This window comes from Entelurus aequoreus, linkage group LG02 (assembly GCF_033978785.1).
Source record: "Entelurus aequoreus isolate RoL-2023_Sb linkage group LG02, RoL_Eaeq_v1.1, whole genome shotgun sequence".
Classification (NCBI taxonomy): Eukaryota; Metazoa; Chordata; class Actinopteri; order Syngnathiformes; family Syngnathidae; genus Entelurus; species Entelurus aequoreus.
The window spans coordinates 2,408,093-2,430,072 of NC_084732.1; positions in this window are offsets into that span (position 1 = coordinate 2,408,093).

Consider the following 21,980-nt stretch of genomic DNA (forward strand, 5'->3'; position numbering starts at 1 on the left):
TTTTTTCCTGTGAAGGACGACTCCATTGTTTCCTGGTGGATATTTGTCTTTATGTGTGCAAAACAATACTTTAACTTTATAGTGCTAATTGATTTGTTAAGTAACGCAAAATATATTTAATGTCTGTCGTCTTGTTCCTTTTAAACACAACTTAATTGGTTCCTGGCAAAGATTTGTCTTTGTGCACACCAAATATTTACTTTAACTTCACAGTGGCTGTGTAAAAGACGATGGTTTGTTTTAATGTGTGCAAAACGGTGGAATTTAACTTTACAGTGCTAATTGATTTCACAGCTTAAGCTTAGTGTAAACGTCTCTCTGCCGTGAGGGTTCTCCTGAGTCCGAAAGATCTTCCGTGAGCCCGGTAGACAGTTTGAATACAGTCTTTTTATTTTGCCACAACGGTCTGGATTGCTTTTCAGCAGTCCGTGTTAGGCGTGTGTCTCTCGCTCTCTGTCCAGCTCCCAACTCCAACCCCGTGTCTCGTTCCGGCTGCTGCTAATAAAGGACGACAGGTGATTAGATAACAAGGTCCACCTGGGCCATCTACTCACCTGTCGCTATCTTCGAGGCCGGTCCTTGCACACCCCGTTCCGCGGCGGGCCCTCCTCACTTAGATATTTAACGTCTGCTGTCTGTCTTCTTGTTTCTTTAAAAGACAACTTCATGGCTTCATGGTTAAGATTTGTCTTCGTGTACAAAATGGTTTACTTCAACCTAACAGTGCTAATTGATTTTTATAGGTCATGCTGAGATATTTAACATCTACTGTGTCTCCGTGTTCTTGTGAAGAACGACTGTATTACCTTAAGGTAAAGGTGTGTCGTTATTAGTGCAAAAGAGTGGACTTTAACACTGCAGTGCTAATTGAGCCGTAAAGTGACGCATAGCTTTGTAACGTTTGCCGTCTGTCTTCCTGTTCCTGTGAAAGATGACTTCGTTGTTACCTTGTGAGGATTTGTTGCTTGACCTGTGGTTTTTTTGTCAATAAAAAAAGTGGATTTCAACTTAGTAGTGCTTATTGGTTTGTTAAGTAATGCATTAACGTGTTAAAGTCTGCTGTTTGTCTTCCTGTTACTGTAAAAGACGACTACATTGGTGAAGATTTGCCTATTAATGCTAACAAATATTTTAACTTTACAGGGCTAATTGATTAAATAAGTAACGCCTAGATATAGTCTGCGGAACGCTCTCCCTGACCACCTGAGGGCACCACAGACTGTGGATGCTTTTAAAAAAAGGCTTAAAAGCCCTTCTTTTTTTTTAAAAACTTTTTTTTGTAGATATATGCATACTAGTTATAGCTATTTGGCTGTTCTACTTTTTATTTTTTATTTATTTCTTTATTATCTTTTAATTTCTTTTAATACACTGTAGCACTTTGAGATTGTTTACTCAATATAAAGCGCTTTTTACAAATAAAATCTATTATTATTATTTGACATCTGCTGTCTGTCTTAATTAATTGCTACGTTGTGAGGATTTGTTGCTTAGCTGTGATTTTACGTAAACAAAAGAAGTGGATTTTAACCTAGTAGTGCTAGTGGATATCCTAAGTATTGTTCAGAAATTTTACGTCTGCTGTCTCTCTTCTTGTTCCCGTGAAATACAACTTTATTGCTACCCTACGCTGTGATTTTATGTAAACAAAATAAGTGGACTTTAACTTGACAGTGCCAATTGATTTGTTAAGTTATGCATACATTTTACAATGTAAATGTCTGTTGTCTGTCTTCCTGTTACTGTGAAAGGCGACTTCATTGCTTCCGAGTGAAGATTTGCCTTTATATGTATAAAAAAATACTTTAACTTTACAGTGCTAGTTTATTACGTAAGTAACAAAGATATTTTACATCTGCAGCCTGTCTTCTTGTTCCTGTAAAAGACGACTTAATTGCTGCCTATTAAGAATTTGTCGTCCTTACTGTGTTTTTCTGCAAACTAAAGAAGTGGAATTCAACCTTACAGTGCTAATTGGTTTCATAATTAATGTTAGATATTTTAACGTCCGGCGTCTGTCTTTTTGGTCCCGTAAAAGACGACTTTATTGCTACCTTGTGCGGATTTGTCGCTTCCCTGTGATTTCATGTAAACAAACGAAGTGGACTTTAATCTGACAGTGCTAATTGATTCGTTAAGTAATGCATAAACGTTACAATGCAAATGTCTGCTGTTCTGTGAAAGACAACTGAATTGCTTCCTAGTGAAATTTGTCGTTATTTGTAAAAAAAAAAATACTTGAACTTTACAGTGATTATGGATTTTTGAAGTATTGTTTAGAGCAGTGTTTTTCAACCTTTTTTGAGCCAAGGCACATTTTTTTCATTGGAAAAATGCGGAGGCACACCACCAGCAGAAATCACAACACAAGGTTGCAACATTGTTTGTCAACACGGTCTGCTCTCATTTTCTCGCACATTTGACCCTCTGATGTTCTCTGTAGCTACACTCTGTCCTCCTCCTGTCTAGGCCTGCTGTGTGTGTGTGTGTGTGTGTGTGTGTGTGGGGGGGGGGGGGGGGGGGGTACACAGAATATCAATTTCCACACTTCTATTAGCCCGGGTCCAGTGGACCCGGACATCTTATATGTAATAGAAATGTGTAGAGGGGGTGTATGGTGTGTGGTCATTAAATATGTATTCTGATATATGTTCTTCACAGAAAATGAGCCAAAGTCAGTGAGTCCCAGTTTGAAAAATGTATTAATTGTATCATTTTTCTTTTAATAAAAAATGAAAACGGGTCCCACAGACCCGAACACTGTCTGTGTTCGTAACATATAGCAGTGTTTCCCACACATTCATTTATTTGTGGCGGCCCGCCACGAAAGAATTACGTCCGTCACAAATAAAAAATAAAAAATAAATATATTTTTTATTTTTTATTTTTTATTCCTGTCCAGCTTCTCAGGCAAATCATATAGTTGATGTAGATGCCCATATAGGCTGTTCAGATTTACTTTACAAAAGAGAAGTGTAGGATACTTCTCTTGTTGCCTTATTTGTATTTGACCACTACTGTTTTCTGTTTATTTGTTACTGACTGTGGCAGGACACCTCTGCCTCTGTTTCACTTTATGTTGCTGGTAAATAATATGGTTGTAGTAGTAGGCTCAAGTTAAATTATTTAGTATGCACTAATTAAAGGGGCAGAGCTTTAAGAAACATTTTAGCTTTTATATTTTATAAGATATATTTTTTGTAAGAACCACAATTAATAAATATATTTCAGTGAATAACTTATTGTTGAAATCTGTATATAAATATGTACATAAAGTGTTGTAATTATATTGTAAAATGGATGGATGGATGGATGGACGTTTAAAACAAAACTGTTATTATTAATTAGTAAATATACATTTTTTTAGAGAAAATCATATCATTGTAGTAAATTATGCAAATTACTCGACGATGTCATGGTGACCACGCCCATAGCCACGCCCCCACCGCCACAGGTATCTTGGCAGTTTATGGGAAACACTGTATAGGTATATAATGCCTGCTGTCCGTCTTCCGGTTCCTGCAAAAGATGACTTCATTGCTTCCTAGTTAAGATTTGCCTTGATATGTATTAGCAAATACTTTAACTCTACAGTGCTAATTGATTAATATAAGCAACACAAAGATATTTGTTCCTGGGAAAGACCACTTCCATGCAACTTTGTGAGGAGTTTTCCGTTTTTATGTGGATTTTATGTCAACAAAAGTAGCGGACTTTAACTTCACAGTGCTAATTGATTTGTTAAGTAATGCATAAATGTTGCAATGTAAAGGTTTGCTGTCTGTCTTCCTGTTACTGTGAAGGACGACTTCATTACTTCCTGTTTATGTTTGTCCCCCAAACTTTACTTCAACTCCGCTTTTCCTCTTCTAGATGATTTGAAAGACCATTTCATTGCTCCATGGCGAAGAATTGTCTATTTGTACCAACAAAATACTTTAACTTCACAGTGCTAATTGATTTAATAAATAACGCATAGGTACTTAACGTCTGTGGTGGATCTTTTTGTACATGTGTAAGGATTTGTCACTTTTGCTGTGTTGTTTGTAAACAAAAATAGTGGACTTTAACTTAGCGGTACTAATGGATTTGTTAAGTAATACATTGGCATTACAATATTTAAGTCAGGGGTCGGCAACCCGCGGCTCTAGAGCCGCATGCGGCTCTTTAGCGCCGCCCTAGTGGCTCTCTGGAGATTTTTCAAAAATGTATGAAGAATGGAAAAAGATGAGAGGAAAAAAATCTATTTTTTTGTTTTAGTATGGTTTCTGTAGGAGGACAAACGTGACACAAACCTCCCTAATTGTTATAAATCACACTGTTTGTATTAAACATGCTTCACTGATTCGAGTATTTGGCGAGCGCCGTTTTGTCCTACTAATTTTGGCGGTCCTTGAACTCACCGTATAGTTTGTTTACATGCAGAACTTTCTCCGACTTTCTAGGACGTGTTTTATGCCACTTCTTTTTCTGTCTCATTTTGTCCACCACACTTTTAACGTTGTGCATGAATGCACAAAGGTGAGTTTTGTTGATGTTATTGACTTGTGTGGAGTGCTAATCAGACATATTTGGTCACTGCATGACTGCAAGCTAATCGATGCTAACATGCTATTTAGGCTAGCGATATGTACAATAATATTGCATCATTATGCCTCATTTGTAGCTATATTTGAGGTCATTTAGTTTCCTTTAAGTCCTCTTAATTCAATTTATATCTCATGACACATGTAATATGGCTTTTAATTTTTTGCGGCTCCAGACAGATTTGTTTTTGTATTTTTGGTCCAATATGGCTCTTTCAACATTTTGGGTTGCCGACCCCTGATTTAAGTCCACTGTTTGTCTTCGTGTTCATGCGAAAGCGACTTAGTCGCTTTCTGGTGATCATTTCTCACATTCTCTGTTTTTATTTGCACATAAATGTGGACTTTAACTTTGCAGCGCTAATTGATTCGTTAAGTAACGCGCGGATATTGCAGAGGTGACGTCTGCCGTCTGTCTTCTTGCTGCTGTGGAAGACGACTTTATTGCTACCAAGTGAGGATTTTGCAGTGTTTTACGCGAACAAGACAGAGGACTTTAACTACTCAGTGCCGATTGATTGGTCAAGTCGTGGTTAAATCCCACAAGGTTAAAGTTTGATGTCTGTTTTGCTTCCTGGTGCAGGCCATAAATTGTCCCCTTTGCTGTTCTTTTATGTGCACAACAAGTCGATTTGAACTCGTAGTTGGACACTGTTCTTTTATGCTGACATGTGGACTTCATTAATGTGTTAAATAATAGCGCGACAACATCAACGTCTTCTTGTTCCTGTGAAAGGCGGCCTCAGCGCCGAACTCCCGGTGACAGTTTGTCCCCCTTTTGCTGTGTTTTTATGTGCACGAGAAAAGTGGACTTGCATATTGCAGCGCTAATTGATTGGCTAAGTGACGCTACGACATTAACGTCTTCTTGTTCCTGTGAAAGACGGCCTCATCGCCGAATTTTATGTGCACAAGGAAACTTCACAGCGCTAATTGATTCGTTAAAAAAAAAAAAAAAAACATTAAAGCCTGACCCGAGACATGTCGTCCACCAATGACAGACGTAAAATATATTCATTTATTTTAGTCGTTTTAACTTTAAGATCCCCTTTTAAATTAAAAGAATGGTCAAAAATGAACACACTTTTTTTTTTTTTTTAACATGCAATTCAGATTGGTCCTAATGTAGTCATAAAAAGATACACCCAAACCTCCACCAGGGGGATGTATTACATGCCACGCCAGGGGTCACCAACGCGGTGCCCGCGGGCACCAGGTAGCCCGTAAGGACCAGATGAGTCGCCCGCTGGCCTGTTCTAAAAATAGCTCAAATAGCAGCACTTACCAGTGAGCTGCCTCTATTTTTTAAATTGTATTTATTTACTAGCAAGCTGGTCTCACTTTGCCCGACATTTTTAATTCTAAGAGAGACAAAACTCAAATAGAATTTGAAAATCCAAGAAAATATTTTAAAGACTTGGTCTTCACTTGTTTAAATAAATTCATTAATTTTTTTATATTGCTTCTTATAACTTTCAGAACGACAATTTGAGAGAAAAAATACAACCTTAAAATGATTTTAGGATTTTTAAACACATATACCTTTTTACCTTTTAAATTCCTTCCTCTTCTTTCCTGACAATTTAAATCAATGTTCAAGTACATTTCTTTTTTTTATTGTAAAAAATAATAAATACATTTTAATTTAATTCTTCATTTTAGCTTCTGTTTTTTTTAACGAAGAATATTTGTGAAATATTTCTTCAAACTTATTATGATTAAAATTCAAAAAAATTAATCTGGCAAATCTAGAAAATCTGTAGAATCAAATTTAAATCTTATTTCAAAAGTATTTTGAATTTCTTTTAAAATTTTGGTTTTGGAAAATCTAGAAGAAATAAGGATTTGTCTTTGTTAGAAATATAGCTTGGTCCAATTTGTTATATATTCTAACAAAGTGCAGATTGGATTTTAACCTATTTAAAACATGTCATCAAAATTCTAAAATGAATCTTAATCCGGAAAAATTAGTAATGATGTTCCATAAATAATTGTTTTAATTTTTTCAAAAAGATTCGCGTTAGCTAGTTTTTCTCTTCTTTTTTTCGGTGGAATTTTGAATTTTAGAGAGTCGAAATTGAAGATAAACTATGTTTCAAAATTTAATTGTCATTTTTTTCGTGTTTTCTCCTCTTTTAAACCGTTCAATTAAGTGTAAATATCATTAATTATTAATAATAACATAGAGTTAAAGGTAAATTGAGCAAATTGGCTATTTCTGGCAATTTATTTAAGTGTGTATCAAACTGGTAGCCCTTCGCATTAATCAGTACCCAAGAAGTAGCTCTTGGTTTCAAAAAGGTTGGTGACCCCTGTGCCATGCCGTTTATGTCGACAACCCGTTAAGACCAAATAATGGTAATAAAGAAGGTTTTATCGTATTCCTTTCGAGTTCCACATTTTGGAAAAACGGTAGCACTGTTATGCAGAAGAGTAACGTCCACTACAGTGAACGCTGGCTCTCAGGATGATACATATTCACTGGTGACATCCCGGATACACAGAATTATACCGTCAAAATACCAGTGGTACCGTTGGACCAGTTGCAGTCATACTCTTTCAAGACCGCGGCAATATATTTTACGGTACTGCAAAAATAACATTTGTATTGTTTTTCCATTTACAGTAATGCATTGTAAAAACCTCCGTAGATTTTACAGTAATAAACTGGCAGCTCATTTGCCAGATTTATAATGAAATAATAACAGTTTTACAGTTTTTCTATTTACAGTAATGCACTGTAAAAACCACCATGTATTTTACAGTAATAAACTGGCAGCTCATTTGTCAGAACTCTATTGAAATAACAGTTTTACAGTTTTTCTATTCACAGTAATGCACTGTAAAAACAACCTTGATTTCCACAATTTAAAAAAAAACAGCCAGAATTATACCGGAAAAATGCAATACACTGTAAAAATGACTATTTTACAATAAAAAAAACTGGCAACTCAGTCAATGGAATTTTACTGCAAAAAAAATGTGGTACTGTTTTTCCATTTACAATAATACAGTCACCGGAATTCTGCCGTCAAAATACCAGCGGTACCGTTGAACCAGTTACAGTCATACACTTTAAAAACCGCGGCAATAGATTTTACGGCTGCGAGAATTCTACTGCAAAAATAACACCTGTACTGTTTTTCCTTTACCAGTAATGCATTGTAAAAACCACCATACATTTTATAGTAATAAACTGGCAGCTCATTTGCCAGAATTCTATTGAAATAACAGTTTTACAGTTTTTCTATTCACAGTAATGCACTGTAAAAAAAAAAACAACAACCTCGTTTTCACCATTAAAAAAACAGCTCGTATGGCAGAATTCTGCCGGAAAAATGCAATACACTGTAAAAATTGTAAAAATGGCTCCCAACTGTGGAACACTCCCTGACCACCTGAGGGCACCACAGACTGTGGATGCTTTTAAAAAAGGCTTTTTACGGTAAAGCTGTCAGCTCAGTCGCCGGAATTCTGCTGTAAAAATAACAGTAGTACTGTTTTTCAAAAAAAAAGTAGTAAACTGCAAAAAAACACTTGATTTTACGAAAAAAAAACTGGCAACTCAGTCACCAGAATTTTACTGTAAAAATAAAGGTGGTTACAGTTTTTCCATTTACAGTTATATACTGTAAAAACAAGTGTTATGGTTAAAAAAAACCTGTCTAAATTTTATCGTAAAAATAACATTTACAGTAAAGGTGACTTAAGTTTACGGTAAAACAAAAGTAGCAACTCAGTTGCCATAAATTTACTGTAAGAAGTAAAAGTAGTACTGTTTTGCCATTTACAGTAATACACTGTAAGAAAACCTGTAGATTTTACGTAAAACAATTTTGCTCAGTAATCGGAATTCTACTGTAAAAATAGCAGCTGTACCACTTTCAGTTTACAGTATGGCAACTGTAAAAAAAAGACTGGATTTTACTGTAAAAAAAAGTGTCAGCTCAGTTGCCAGGAGGTTGTCTTCCTTGTTGGACTATATGTCTTGTTGGAGAAGAGGTTGTCTCCCTTGTTGGCGAACAGGTTGTCTTCCTTGTTGGAGAAGAAGTTATCTTCCTTGTTGGAGAATAATTTGTCTTCCTTGTTGGACAAGAGGTTGTCTTTCTTGTTGGAGGAGAAGTTGTATTCCTTGTTGGAGAATAGGTTGTCTTCCTTGTTGGATAAGAATTTGTCTTCTTTGTTGGAGAATAAGTTGTCTTCCTTGTTGGACAAGAGGTTGTCTTCCTTGTTGGATAAGAATTTGTCTTCTTTGTTGGAGAATGTTATCTTTATTGTTGGAGAAGAAGTGGTCTTACTTGTTGGAGAATGTTATCTTTCTTGTTGGCGAAGAAGTTGTCTTTCTTGGTGGAGAATATGTTGTCTTCGTTGTTGGAGAAGAGGTTTTCCTTGTTGGAGAAGATGTTGTCTTTCTTGTTGGAGAAGAGGTTGACTTCCTTGTTGGCGAACAGGTTGTATTTCTTGTTGGAGAAGATGTTGTCTTTCTTGTTGGAGAAGAGGTTGTCTTCCTTGTTGGCGAACAGGTTGTCTTTCTTGTTGGAGAAGAAGTTGTCTTCTTTGTTGGCAAATAGTTTGTCCTCCTTGTTGGCAAAGAGGTTGTCTTTCTTGGTGGAGAATAAGTGGACTTCCTAGTTGGATAATAAGTTGTCTTCTTTGTTGGAGAATGTTATCTTTCTTGTTGGAGAATAAGTTGTCTTCCTTGTTGGAGAAGAAGTTGTCTTCCTTGTTGGAGAAGAGCTTGTCTTTCTTGTTGGCGAATATGTTGTCTTTCTTGTTGGAGAAGATGTTGTCTGTCTTGTTGGCTAAGAGGTTGTCTTCCTTGTTGGCGAAGAGGTTGTGTTCCTTGTCGGAGAGTAAGTTGTGTTCCTTGTCGGAGAAGAGGTTGTCTTCCTTGTTGGAGAAGAAGTTGTCTTCCTTGTTGGAGAAGAGGTTGTCTTCTTTGTTGGACAAGATGTTGTCTTCCTTGTCGGAGAAGAAGTTGTGTTCCTTGTTGGCGAAGAAGTTGTCTTCCTTGTTGGCGAAGAGGTTGTCTTCCATGTTGGCGAAGAGGTTGTCTTTCCTGTTGGAGAAGAAGTGGCCTTACTTGTTGTAGAAGAAGTTGTCTTCCTTGTTGACGAAGAGGTTGTCTTTCTTGATGGAGAAGATGTTGTCTTCCTTGTTGGCGAATAGGTTGTCTTCCTTGTTGGCGAAGAGGTTGTCTTTCTTGATGGAGAAGATTTTGTCTTCTTTGTCGGCGAATAGGTTGTCTTCCTTGTTGGCGAAGAGGTTGTCTTCCTTGTTGGCGAAGAGGTTGTCTTTCTCATTGGAGAAGAGGTTGTCTTCCTTGTTGGCGAATAGGTTGTCTTCCTTGTTGGCAAAGACGTTGTCTTCCTTGTTGGTGAAGAGGTTGTCTTCCTTGTTGAAGAGGTTGTCTTCCTTGTTGGAGAAGATGTTGTCTTCCTTGTTGAAGAGGTTGTCTTCCTTGTTGGAGAAGAGGTTGTCTTTCTTGTTGGCGAAGAGGTTGTCTTCCTTGGTGGAGAAGATGTTGTCTTTCTTGTTGAAGAGGTTGTCTTCCTTGTTGGAGAAGATGTTGTCTTCCTTGTTGAATAGGTTGTCTTCCTTGTTGGAGAAAATGTTGTCTTTCTTGTTGGCGAAGAGGTTGTCTTCCTTGGTGGAGAAGATGTTGTCTTTCTTGTTGAAGAGGTTGTCTTCCTTGTTGGAGAAGATGTTGTCTTCCTTGTTGAATAGGTTGTCTTCCTTGTTGGAGAAAATGTTGTCTTTCTTGTTGGCGAAGAGGTTGTCTTCCTTGATGGAGAATAAGTTGTCTTCCTTGTTGGAGAATAAGTTGTCTTCCATGTTGGAGAAGAAGTTGTCTTCCTTGATGGAGAATAAGTTGTCTTCTTTGTTGGAGAAGAGGTTGTCTTTCTTGTTGGAGAATAAGTTGTCTTCCATGTTGGAGAAGAAGTTGTCTTCCTTGATGGAGAATAAGTTGTCTTCCATGTTGGAGAAGAAGTTGTCTTCCTTGATGGAGAATAAGTTGTCTTCCTTGTTGGCGAAGAGGTTGTCTTCTTTGTTGTAGAAGAGGCCTGTCTTCTTTGTTGGAGAATAAGTTGTCTTCCTTTTTGGCGAAGAGGTTGTCTTTCTTGTTGGAAAATAAGTGGTCTTCCTAGTTGGATAAGAAGTTGTCTTCTTTGTTGGAGAATGTTATCTTTCTTGTTGGAGAAGAAGTGGTCTTACTTGTTGGAGAAGAAGTTGTCTTCCTTATTGGCGAAGAGGTTGTCTTCCTTGTTGGCGAAGTGGTTGTCTTTCTTGATGGAGAAGATGTTGTCTTCTTTGTCGGCGAATAGGTTGTCTTCCTTGTTGGCGAAGAGGTTGTCTTTCTCATTGGAGAAGAGGTTGTCTTCCTTGTTGGCGAATAGGTTGTCTTCCTTGTTGGTGAAGAGGTTGTCTTCCTTGTTGAAGAGGTTGTCTTCCTTGTTGGCGAAGAGGTTGTCTTTCTCATTGGAGAAGAGGTTGTCTTCCTTGTTGGCAAAGAGGTTGTCTTCCTTGTTGGTGAAGAGGTTGTCTTCCTTGTTGAAGAGGTTGTCTTCCTTGTTGGAGAAGAGGTTGTCTTCGTTGTTGGAGAAGAGGTTGTCTTCCTTGTTGAAGAGGTTGTCTTCCTTGTTGGAGAAGATGTTGTCTTCCTTGTTGAAGAGGTTGTCTTCCTTGTTGGAGAAGAGGTTGTCTTCCTTGTTGGAGAAAATGTTGTCTTTCTTGTTGGCGAAGAGGTTGTCTTCCTTGATGGAGAAGATGTTGTCTTTCTTGTTGAAGAGGTTGTCTTTCTCGTTGGAGAAGAGGTTGTCTTCCTTGTTGGAGAAAATGTTGTCTTTCTTGTTGGCGAAGAGGTTGTCTTCCTTGTTGGAGAAGATGTTGTCTTCCTTGTTGAAGAGGTTGTCTTCCTTGTTGGAGAATAAGTTGTCTTCCTTGTTGGAGAAGAGGTTGTCTTTCTTGTTGGCGAAGAGGTTGTCTTCCTTGATGGAGAATAAGTTGTCTTCCTTGTTGGAGAAGAGGTTGTCTTTCTTGTTGGAGAATAAGTTGTCTTCCATGTTGGAGAAGAAGTTGTCTTCCTTGATGGAGAATAAGTTGTCTTCCTTGTTGGCGAAGAGGTTGTCTTCTTTGTTGTAGAAGAGGCCTGTCTTCTTTGTTGGAGAATAAGTTGTCTTCCTTTTTGGCGAAGAGGTTGTCTTTCTTGTTGGAAAATAAGGGGTCTTCCTAGTTGGATAAGAAGTTGTCTTCTTTGTTGGAGAATGTTATCTTTCTTGTTGGAGAAGAAGTGGTCTTACTTATTGGCGAAGAGGTTGTCTTTCTTGATGGAGAAGATGTTGTCTTTCTTGATGGGGAAGATGTTGTCTTCCCTGTTGGCGAAGAGGTTGTCTTTTTTGTTGGAGAAGAGGTTGTCTTCCTTATTGGCGAAGAGGTTGTCTTTTTTGTTGGAGAAGAGGTTGTCTTTTTTGTTGGAGAAGAGGTTGTCTTCTTTGTTGGAGAAGTTGTCTTCCTTGTGGGTGCAGATCGCACGTTGCTAGAAGTCGTGGCGTGGAGGAGATAAACGCTGACACGGCGAGCTTGCACTCTGCCTTTTACAAGCCCGGGCAGCGCTCACAAATCTGCGACGGTGCGTTCGAGTGCTCCCACTTTCTCTGCGTTCCTCTCCCCGTGTGTGGGAGTGGATCGTGTGTCAGAGTGGGTCTCAGGTGGCCTACGGGCCAGACGCTTCACTGGCGGGTCAGGTCCGGTTCAAGAGCCGGGGGTGGGGGGGGCTCAATTGAGCCACTCTCCCCCGGCCTCTCCTGCCCCCCCACGAGGAGGCGAGGACCCTTCACTGGTGTCCTTAACACACTCCACTCGCTCTTCCTGTCATCCATCCACTCTCACACTCGACCACTTTCCCCATCTCTCTCTCTCTCTCTCTCTCTCTCTCCATCTCACTCTCTCTCTCTCTCTCTCTCTCTCTCGCCCGCCACTTGCCACCATCTGCTGTGCTGCTGGATGGCTGCAGGCCACGACGCCACGCTGTCATCTCCTTCTTGCTAACATTTACCGCGGCACTGAAGGTGCGTCTGACGGACGTCTCCTCGCTTCTTTCGTGCACCTTCTGCTGCTCCCAACTCTCCCGGGTCCTGATGGGTGCTCCCTCAGCACGGGTGAACTGGTTGCCATGGTAATCAGCTGTTGTCGTTATCACGCCTAGTGAGGGGTGCCCTCCACATTTGAACCGATACATTTTGGAGTCGATACCGGTACTTTTGTGTGTGTTAATAAATACAAACAAATTATTTTGCGACATTTAAAAATGAGCTGATTATGATAACTGCTGTCCAGTAGTTATTTCTTGTTTTATTATCACATTTCTGAGTCTCATTTGCAAGTATGACGCTAAGATGCAATTACAGTTGCAAGTCCAAGACGTTAGATGGCAGTAGTGTATAGTTTATGGTGTGTTTTATTTCCTGTTGCGCCCCAAACAGTGTTAACACTGTAAGTATTGTACTTATTACTCACCAGCTGTTTGAATGTAACATGCATCTTCGTTGTGGTTTTAATCAACAAATGTGGAGGTCTTGAAATCGCAGATACCAATTGTTAGCATGCTAACTATTGGTATCTGTCATGTACCAACATATATGACTGAGGTGTACGGCTGAAAACTTGGCTTAACTAGTTAGCACGCTAACGTTAGCATATTAACAGTTAGCAAACGTTAGCATATTAACAGTTAGCAAGTTATATGATTTCGAGGTGTACTGGGCAAAATTTGCTAAAAAGTTAGCATGCAGGTCAATGTTAACATGCTAACATACTCAGTTATTTGACTATGACTGAGACGTAAGGCAGAAAATTGGTTAAAACAGTCAGCATGTTAATATTAGCATCCTAGCGCGCTTTAGCAGTCCCAAGTTAAATGACACTGAGGTGAAGGGGGAAAAATTGGCTAAAAAAAAGTAAGCATGCTTGCTAATAATAGCATGCTAACAATTAGTATCTTGTCATCTGTACCAAGCTTTACGACTCTGAGGTGTGTGGCTGAAAAGTCGGCTTAAAAAGTTAGCACGCTAACGTTAGCATAATAACAGTTAGCGCGTGCTATATACCAAAGTATATGACTCTGAGGTGCACTGGGCAAAATTGGCTAAAAAGTTAGCATGCAGGTTAACGTTAACATGCTAACATGCCCAGTTATACGACTATGACTCTGAGGCGTAAGGCGGAAAAATTGGCTAAAAAAGTCAGCATGCTAATATTAGAATCCTAGCACGCTTTAGCATGCTAACAGTTAGCATATGTCACATACCAAGTTATATAACTCTGAGGTGTACGGTGGCAAAACTGGCTAAAAAAGTTAGCATGCATGTTAACGTTAACATGGTAACATACCCAGTTATATGACTATGAGGCGTAAGTTGGAAAAATTGTCTAAAAGAGTCAGGATGCTAATATTAGAATCCCACAACGCTTTAGCATGCTAATAGTTAGCATATATCACATACGAAGCTATATGACGGTGGCAAAATTGCCCCAAAACTTAGCATGGTAACGTTAACATGTTAAAAGCATATGTCAAGCACCAAGTTATATGACTCTTGGGTAAACGGTTGCAAAATTAGCACAAAAAAAAAGTTAGCATGCTAATGCTAGCATGTTAGCAAAAAGTTAGCATAGGTCACGTACCAAGTTATTTGACTCCAAGGTGCACAGCTGCGACATTAGCTCAGGATTGAATACAAAGTCTCCCTACTAACCCACCAGTGCCTCCATGGAAATGCCCCCCTCTACCTCAAAGAAGTACTCACCCCCAAATCCTCCACACGACACCTCCGCTCCGGACAGGCTAACTTCCTCCAACCTCCGAGGACAAAGCTACGAACTATGGGAGACCGGGCTTTCTGCTCCGCCGCTCCCAGTCTGTGGAACACTCTCCCTGACCCCCTTAGTGCACCACAGACTGTGAATGCTTTTAAAAAAAGGCTTAAAAACCCTTCTTTTAAAAAAAAAGACTATTTATAGATATATGCATACTAGTTCTAGCTATTAGGCTGTTGTAGTTTTTATTTTTATTTATTTGTATTATCTTTTTATTATTATTATTATTTTTTAATACACTGTAGCACTTTGAGGTTGTTTGCTCAATGTAAAGTGCTTTTTACAAATAAAATATATTATTATTTATTATTATTAGCTAAACAAAGTGTACATTTAGCTACCAAGTTAGCATGCTTATAGAGCTAGGAGCATTTTAACTTTGGAACTGTTTGAGTTAAGAAATGTTTAAATTTAAGACGTCCCACTGGGGTGAGTTTTTCCTTGCCCGTATGTGGGCTCTGTACCGAGGATGTCGTTGTGGCTTGTGCAGCCCTTTGAGACACTTGTGATTTAGGGCTATATAAATAAACATTGATTGATTGATTGATTGATTGATTGATTGATTGATTGATTGATAAATTGTGCAAGTTTGTCAGCATTCACACCAAAAGTAAAAAAAAAGTTGAGAAATCATCTCTTATCCTCCTAAAAACCGACGTCTACTACAGTGGACATTTGGAGAAAAAAAACACTTTTCCAAAGTGAGTAACTGAAAAATGGACTAAAACCTTAAATCCTCTAATCGGGTCTTCAGTGTCAAATTTGAACAAAATGACGACTTTTGAGCCAAACAAGTTAGCATCTTTCGGCTAACAACCTCCGGGGAAAAAGCTACGAACTACAGACTGCTCCGCCGCTCGCAGTCTGTGGAACGCTCTCCCTGACCCCCTGAGGGCACCACAGACTGTGAATGCTTTTAAAAAAGGCTTAAAAACCCTTCTTTTCAAAAAAAGACTTTTTATAGATATATGCATACTAGTTCTAGCTAGTAGGCTATTATTTTTATTATCTTTTTATTATTTATATTTTTTTTTAATACACTGTTGCACTTTGAGGTTGTTTGGATGGATGGAAGTTTGTCAGCATTCACACCAAAAGTAAAAAAAAGTTGAGAAATTATCTCTTATCCTCCTAAAAACTGACGTCTACTACAGTGGACGTTTTAAAAAAAAAAAAACTTTTCCAAAGTGAGTAACTGACGAAAAATGGACTAAAATCTTAAATCCTCTAACCGGGTCTTCAGTGTCAAATTTGAACAAAATGACGACTTTCGAGCCAAACAAGTTAGCATCTTTCGGCTAACAACCTCCGCTCCCAGTCTGTGGAACGCTCTCCCTGACCCCCTTAGGGCACCACAGACTGTGAATGCTTTTAAAAAAGGCTTAAAAACCCTTCTTTTTTTTAAAAAAAAAGACTTTTTATAGATATATGCATACTAGTTCTAGCTAGTAGGCTATTATTTTCATTATCTTTTTATTATTTATATTTTTTTTAATACACTGTAGCACTTTGAGGTTGTTTGGATGGATGGAAGTTTGTCAGCATTCACACCAAAAGTAAAAAAAAGTTGAGAAATTATCTCTTATCCTCCTAAAAACCGACGTCTACTACAGTGGACGTTTAAAAAAAAAAAAAACTTTTCCAAAGTGAGTAACTGACGAAAAATGGACTAAAATCTTAAATCCTCTAATCGGGTCTTCAATGTCAAATTTGAACAAAATGACGACTTTTGAGCCAAACAAGTTAGCATCTTTCGGCTAACAACCTCCGGGGAAAAAGCTACGAACTACAGACTGCTCCGCCGCTCCCAGTCTGTGGAACGCTCTCCCTGCCCCCCTGAGGGCACCACAGACTGTGAATGCTTTAAAAAAAAGGCTTAAAAACCCTTCTTTTTTAAAAAAAAAGACTTTTTATAGATATATGCATACTAGTTCTAGCTAGTAGGCTATTATTTTTTATTATCTTTTAATCATTTATATATTTTTTTAATACGCTGTAGCACTTTGAGGTTGTTTGGATGGATGGAAGTTTGTCAGCATTCACACCAAAAGTAAAAAAAGTTGAGAAATGATCTCTTATCCTCCTAAAAGCCGACGTCTACTACAGTGGACATTTGAAAAAATATAGACTTTTCCAAAGTGAGTAAAAATGGACTAAAACCTTAAATCCTCTAATCGGGTCTTCAATGTCAAATTTGAACAAAATGACGACTTTTGAGCCAAACAAGTTAGCATCTTTCGGCTAACAACCTCCGGGGACAAAGCTACGAACTACGGGAGACCGGGCTTTCTCCTACGCCGCTCCCAGTCTGTGGAACACTCTCCCTGACCCCCTGAGGGCACCACAGACTGTGAATGCTTTTAAAAAAGGCTTAAAAACCCTTCTTTTTAAAAAAAGACTATTTATAGATATATGCATACTAGTTGTAACAATTAGGCTATTATTTTTATTATCTTTTTATTATTTATATATATTTTTTAATACGCTGTAGCACTTTGAGGTTGTTTGGTTGGATGGATGGAAGTTTGTCAGCATTCACACCAAAAGTAAAAAAATGTTGAGAAATGATCTCTTATCCTCCTAAAAACCAATGTCTACTACAGTGGACATTTGAAAAATATACTTTTCCAAAGTGAGTAACTGAAAAATGGACTAAAACCTTAAATCCTTTAATCGGGTCTTCAGTGTCAAATTTGAACAAAATGACGACTTTCGAGCCAAACAAGTTAGCATCTTTCGGCTAACAACCTCCGGGGACAAAGCTACGAACTACGGGAGACCGGGCTTTCTGCTCCGCCGCTCCCAGTCTGTGGAACGCTCTCCCTGACCCCCTGAGGGCACCACAGACTGTGAATGCTTTTAAAAATGGCTTAAAAACCCTTCTTTTTAAAAAAAAAATACTTTTTATAGATATATGCATACTAGTTCTAGCTATTAGGCTATTATTTGTATTATCTTTTTATTATTTATATATTTTTTTAATACACTGTAGCACTTTGAGGTTGTTTGGATGGATGGAAGTTTGTCAGCATTCACACCAAAAGTAAAAAAAAGTTGAGAAATGATCTCTTATCCTCCTAAAAGCCAATGTCTACTACAGTGGACATTTGAAAAAATATATACTTTTCCAAAGTGAGTAAAAATGGACTAAAACCTTAAATCCTCTAATCGGGTCTTCAGTGTCAAATTTGAACAAAATGACGACTTTCGAGCCAAACAAGTTAGCATCTTTCGGCTAACAACCTCCGGGGAAAAAGCTACGAACTACGGGAGACCGGGCTTTCTCCTCCGCCGCTCCCAGTCTGTGGAACACTCTCCCTGACCCCCTGAGGGCACCACAGACTGTGAATGCTTTAAAAAAAAGGCTTAAAAACCCTTCTTTTTAAAAAAAAAAGACTTTTTATAGATATATGCATACTAGTTCTAGCTAGTAGGCTATTATTTTTTATTATCTTTTAATTATTTATATATTTTTTTAATACACTGTAGCACTTTGAGGTTGTTTGGATGGATGGAAGTTTGTCAGCATTCACACCAAAAGTAAAAAAAAAGTTGAGAAATGATCTCTTATCCTCCTAAAAACCGACGTCTACTACAGTGGACGTTTAAAAAAAAAAAAAAAAACTTTTCCAAAGTGAGTAACTGACGAAAAATGGACTAAAACCTTAAATCCTCTAATCGGGTCTTCAGTGTCAAATTTGAACAAAATGACGACTTTCGAGCCAAACAAGTTAGCATCTTTCGGCTAACAACCTCCGGGGAAAAAGCTACGAACTACGGGAGACCGGGCTTTCTCCTCCGCCGCTCCCAGTCTGTGGAACACTCTCCCTGACCCCCTGAGGGCACCACAGACTGTGAATGCTTTAAAAAAAAGGCTTAAAAACCCTTCTTTTTTAAAAAAAAAAGACTTTTTATAGATATATGCATACTAGTTCTAGCTAGTAGGCTATTATTTTTTATTATCTTTTAATTATTTATATATTTTTTTAATACACTGTAGCACTTTGAGGTTGTTTGGATGGATGGAAGTTTGTCAGCATTCACACCAAAAGTAAAAAAAAAGTTGAGAAATGATCTCTTATCCTCCTAAAAACCGACGTCTACTACAGTGGACGTTTAAAAAAAAAAAAAAAAACTTTTCCAAAGTGAGTAACTGACGAAAAATGGACTAAAACCTTAAATCCTCTAATCGGGTCTTCAGTGTCAAATTTGAACAAAATGACGACTTTCGAGCCAAACAAGTTAGCATCTTTCGGCTAACAACCTCCGGGGACAAAGCTACGAACTACGGGAGACCGGGCTTTCTGCTCCGCCGCTCCCAGTCTGTGGAACGCTCTCCCTGACCCCCTGAGGGCACCACAGACTGTGAATGCTTTTAAAAAAGGCTTAAAAACCCTTCTTTTTTTTAAAAAAAGACTTTTTATAGATATATGCATACTAGTTCTAGCTAGTAGGCTATTATTTTTATTATCTTTTTATTATTTATATATATTTTTTAATACACTGTAGCACTTTGAGGTTATTTGGATGGATGGATGGATGGATGGAAGTTTGTCAGCATTCACACCAAAAGTAAAAAAAAGTTGAGAAATGATCTCTTATCCTCCTAAAAGCCGGCGTCTACTACAGTGGACATTAGAAAAAATATACACTTTTCCAAAGTGAGTAAAAATGGACTAAAACCTTAAATCCTCTAATCGGGTCTTCAGTGTCAAATTTGAACAAAATGACGACTTTTGAGCCAAACAAGTTAGCATCTTTCGGCTAACAACCTCCGGGGACAAAGCTACGAACTACGGGAGACCGGGCTTTCTGCTCCGCCGCTCCCAGTCTGTGGAACGCTCTCCCTGACCCCCTGAGGGCACCACAGACTGTGAATGCTTTTAAAAAAGGCTTAATAAACCTTCTTTTTTTTAAAAAAAATACTTTTTATAGATATATGCATACTAGTTCTAGCTGTTAGGCTATTCTTTTTATTATCTTTTTATTATTTATATATTTTTTTAATACGCTGTAGCACTTTGAGGTTGTTTGGATGGATGGAAGTTTGTCAGCATTCACACCAAAAGTAAAAAAAAGTTGAGAAATTATCTCTTATCCTCCTAAAAGCCGACGTCTGCTACAGTGGACATTAGAAAAAATATACACTTTTCCAAAGTGAGTAAAAATGGACTAAAACCTTAAATCCTCTAATCGGGTCTTCAGTGTCGAATGACGACTTTCGAGCCAAACAAGTTAGCATCTTTCGGCTAACAATTAGAACAAAGAGCGTTTTTTTCCGGCGCCGACTCGGAGAAGCGCTTGCCCCTGCTTCCTTTGACTAATTGTCCTGTTGGCAAACATGGCCGCCGGCGTGGCGGGCGCGCAGACAAATGCGGAGCGGCGAGCGCGCTGACAGCAGCGAGGGAAGGCAGACGCTGCGAGCGCGGCGGCGAGGAGGGATGATGTACTTAACGCTATCTGGAGGTTTCCCTCTCAACAAGCGGCTGCCACTGATCGGCGGCGGCGCTGATAAATTCGCTCTGATAAAAAAGTGGGCGAAACGGCGGCCTGTCTGCACACCTCCATTAAGCCCGGCCGCATTTGTCACGGTTTTAATGTCACACCGTGGTGAATTAAAGACTCAATCGAGAGCCCGGAAAGGTTCATCTTTTTATTGGGAGTGGCGCCCCCCCAGAATACCTCGCCGCCACTCCATCAAGGCCGTCGTCGTGTTCGCCTGTTGGGACTTTTTCTGATTATTTGTTGCTCCTTTTAGCCTCCGCGCTCATTTGGAATCTGATGACTTTCTCCAGGTGGGATTATTATTATTCCTCCTTTTTTTTTTTTTTTTTGTGGTCCCCGACGACAAGGAATGAGATCGACGCCGCGTTAATTATCAGGAGGCCCTTCTAGAATAAACACAGGCGACGTTAAGAAAAGGTCCCCCGACGCACGCCTTAATTCCTCGTCGCTGTTCAACGTTCGGGCAAGAGTAAATAAGGAAGGGAGCGCGCTGCAGGCCCCGCCCCCTTCGCCACTCACAGTGCCCACTGTGTCCTTTTTGTTGACTTGCACCTATTTATTTATTCTCCTCCATAAATACAACCTGCTTCCTTTTCCTCCTGCAAAATTAATACAAATAACTAGAGATGTCCGATAATGGCTTTTTTGCCGATATCCGATATTGTCCCACTCTTAATTACCGATTCCGATATCAACCGATACTGATAAATACAGTCGTGGAATTAACACATTATTATGCCTAATTTTGTTGTGACGCATTAAACAATGTAACAAGGTTTTCCAAAATAAATCAACTCAAGTTATAGCATATTTATTATTGAAGTCACAAAGTGCATTATTTTGTTTAACATGCCTCAAAACAGCAGCTTGGAATTTGGGACATGCTCTCCCTGAGAGAGCATGAGGAGGTTGAGGTGGGCGGGGTGTATATTGTAGTGTCCCGGAAGAGTTAGTGCTGCAAGGGGTTCTGGGTATTTGTTGTGTTGTGTTTATGTTGTGTTACGGTGCGGATGTTCTCCCGAAACGTGTTTGTCATTCTTGTTTGGTGTGGGTTCACAGTGTGCCGCATATTTGTAACAGTGTTAAAGTTGTTTATACGGCCACCCTCAGTGTGACCTGTATGGCTGTTGACCAAGCATTTTAAAAAGTCATACATTTTACTTTTTGAAACCGATACCGATGATATCCGATATTACATTTTAAAGCATTTATCGGCCGCCTCAGTGTGACCTGTATGGCTGTTGACCAAGCATTTTAAAAAGTCATACATTTTACTTTTTGAAACCGATACCGATAATATCCGATATTACATTTTAAAGCATTTATCGGCCGCCTCAGTGTGACCTGTATGGCTGTTGACCAAGCATTTTAAAAAGTCATACATTTTACTTTTTGAAACCGATACCGATAATATCCGATATTACATTTTAAAGCATTTATCGGCCGCCTCAGTGTGACCTGTATGGCTGTTGACCAAGCATTTTAAAAAGTCATACATTTTACTTTTTGAAACCGATACCGATAATATCCGATATTACATTTTAAAGCATTTATCGGCCGCCTCAGTGTGACCTGTATGGCTGTTGACCAAGTATTTTAAAAAGTCATACATTTTAGTTTTTGAAACCGTATATTGTAGTGTCCCGGAAGAGTTAGTGCTGCAAGGGCTTCTGGGTATTTGTTCTGTTGTGTTTATGTTGTGGTTCGGATGTTCTCCCGAAATGTGTTTGTCATTCTTGTTTGGTGTGGGTTCACAGTGTGGCGCATATTTGTAGCAGTGTTAAAGTTGTTTATACGGACACCCTCAGTGTGACCTGTATGGCTGTTGACCAAGTATTTAAAAAAGTCATACATTTAACTTTTTGAAACTGATACCAATAATATCCGATATTACATTTTAAAGCATTTATCGGCCGATAATATCGGCAGTAGGATATTATCGGACAACTCTAGTTTAAGTAGTAACATTTTCAATTGGGAAATGGTACTAAGGAATTCCTGGAATTTCTGGAA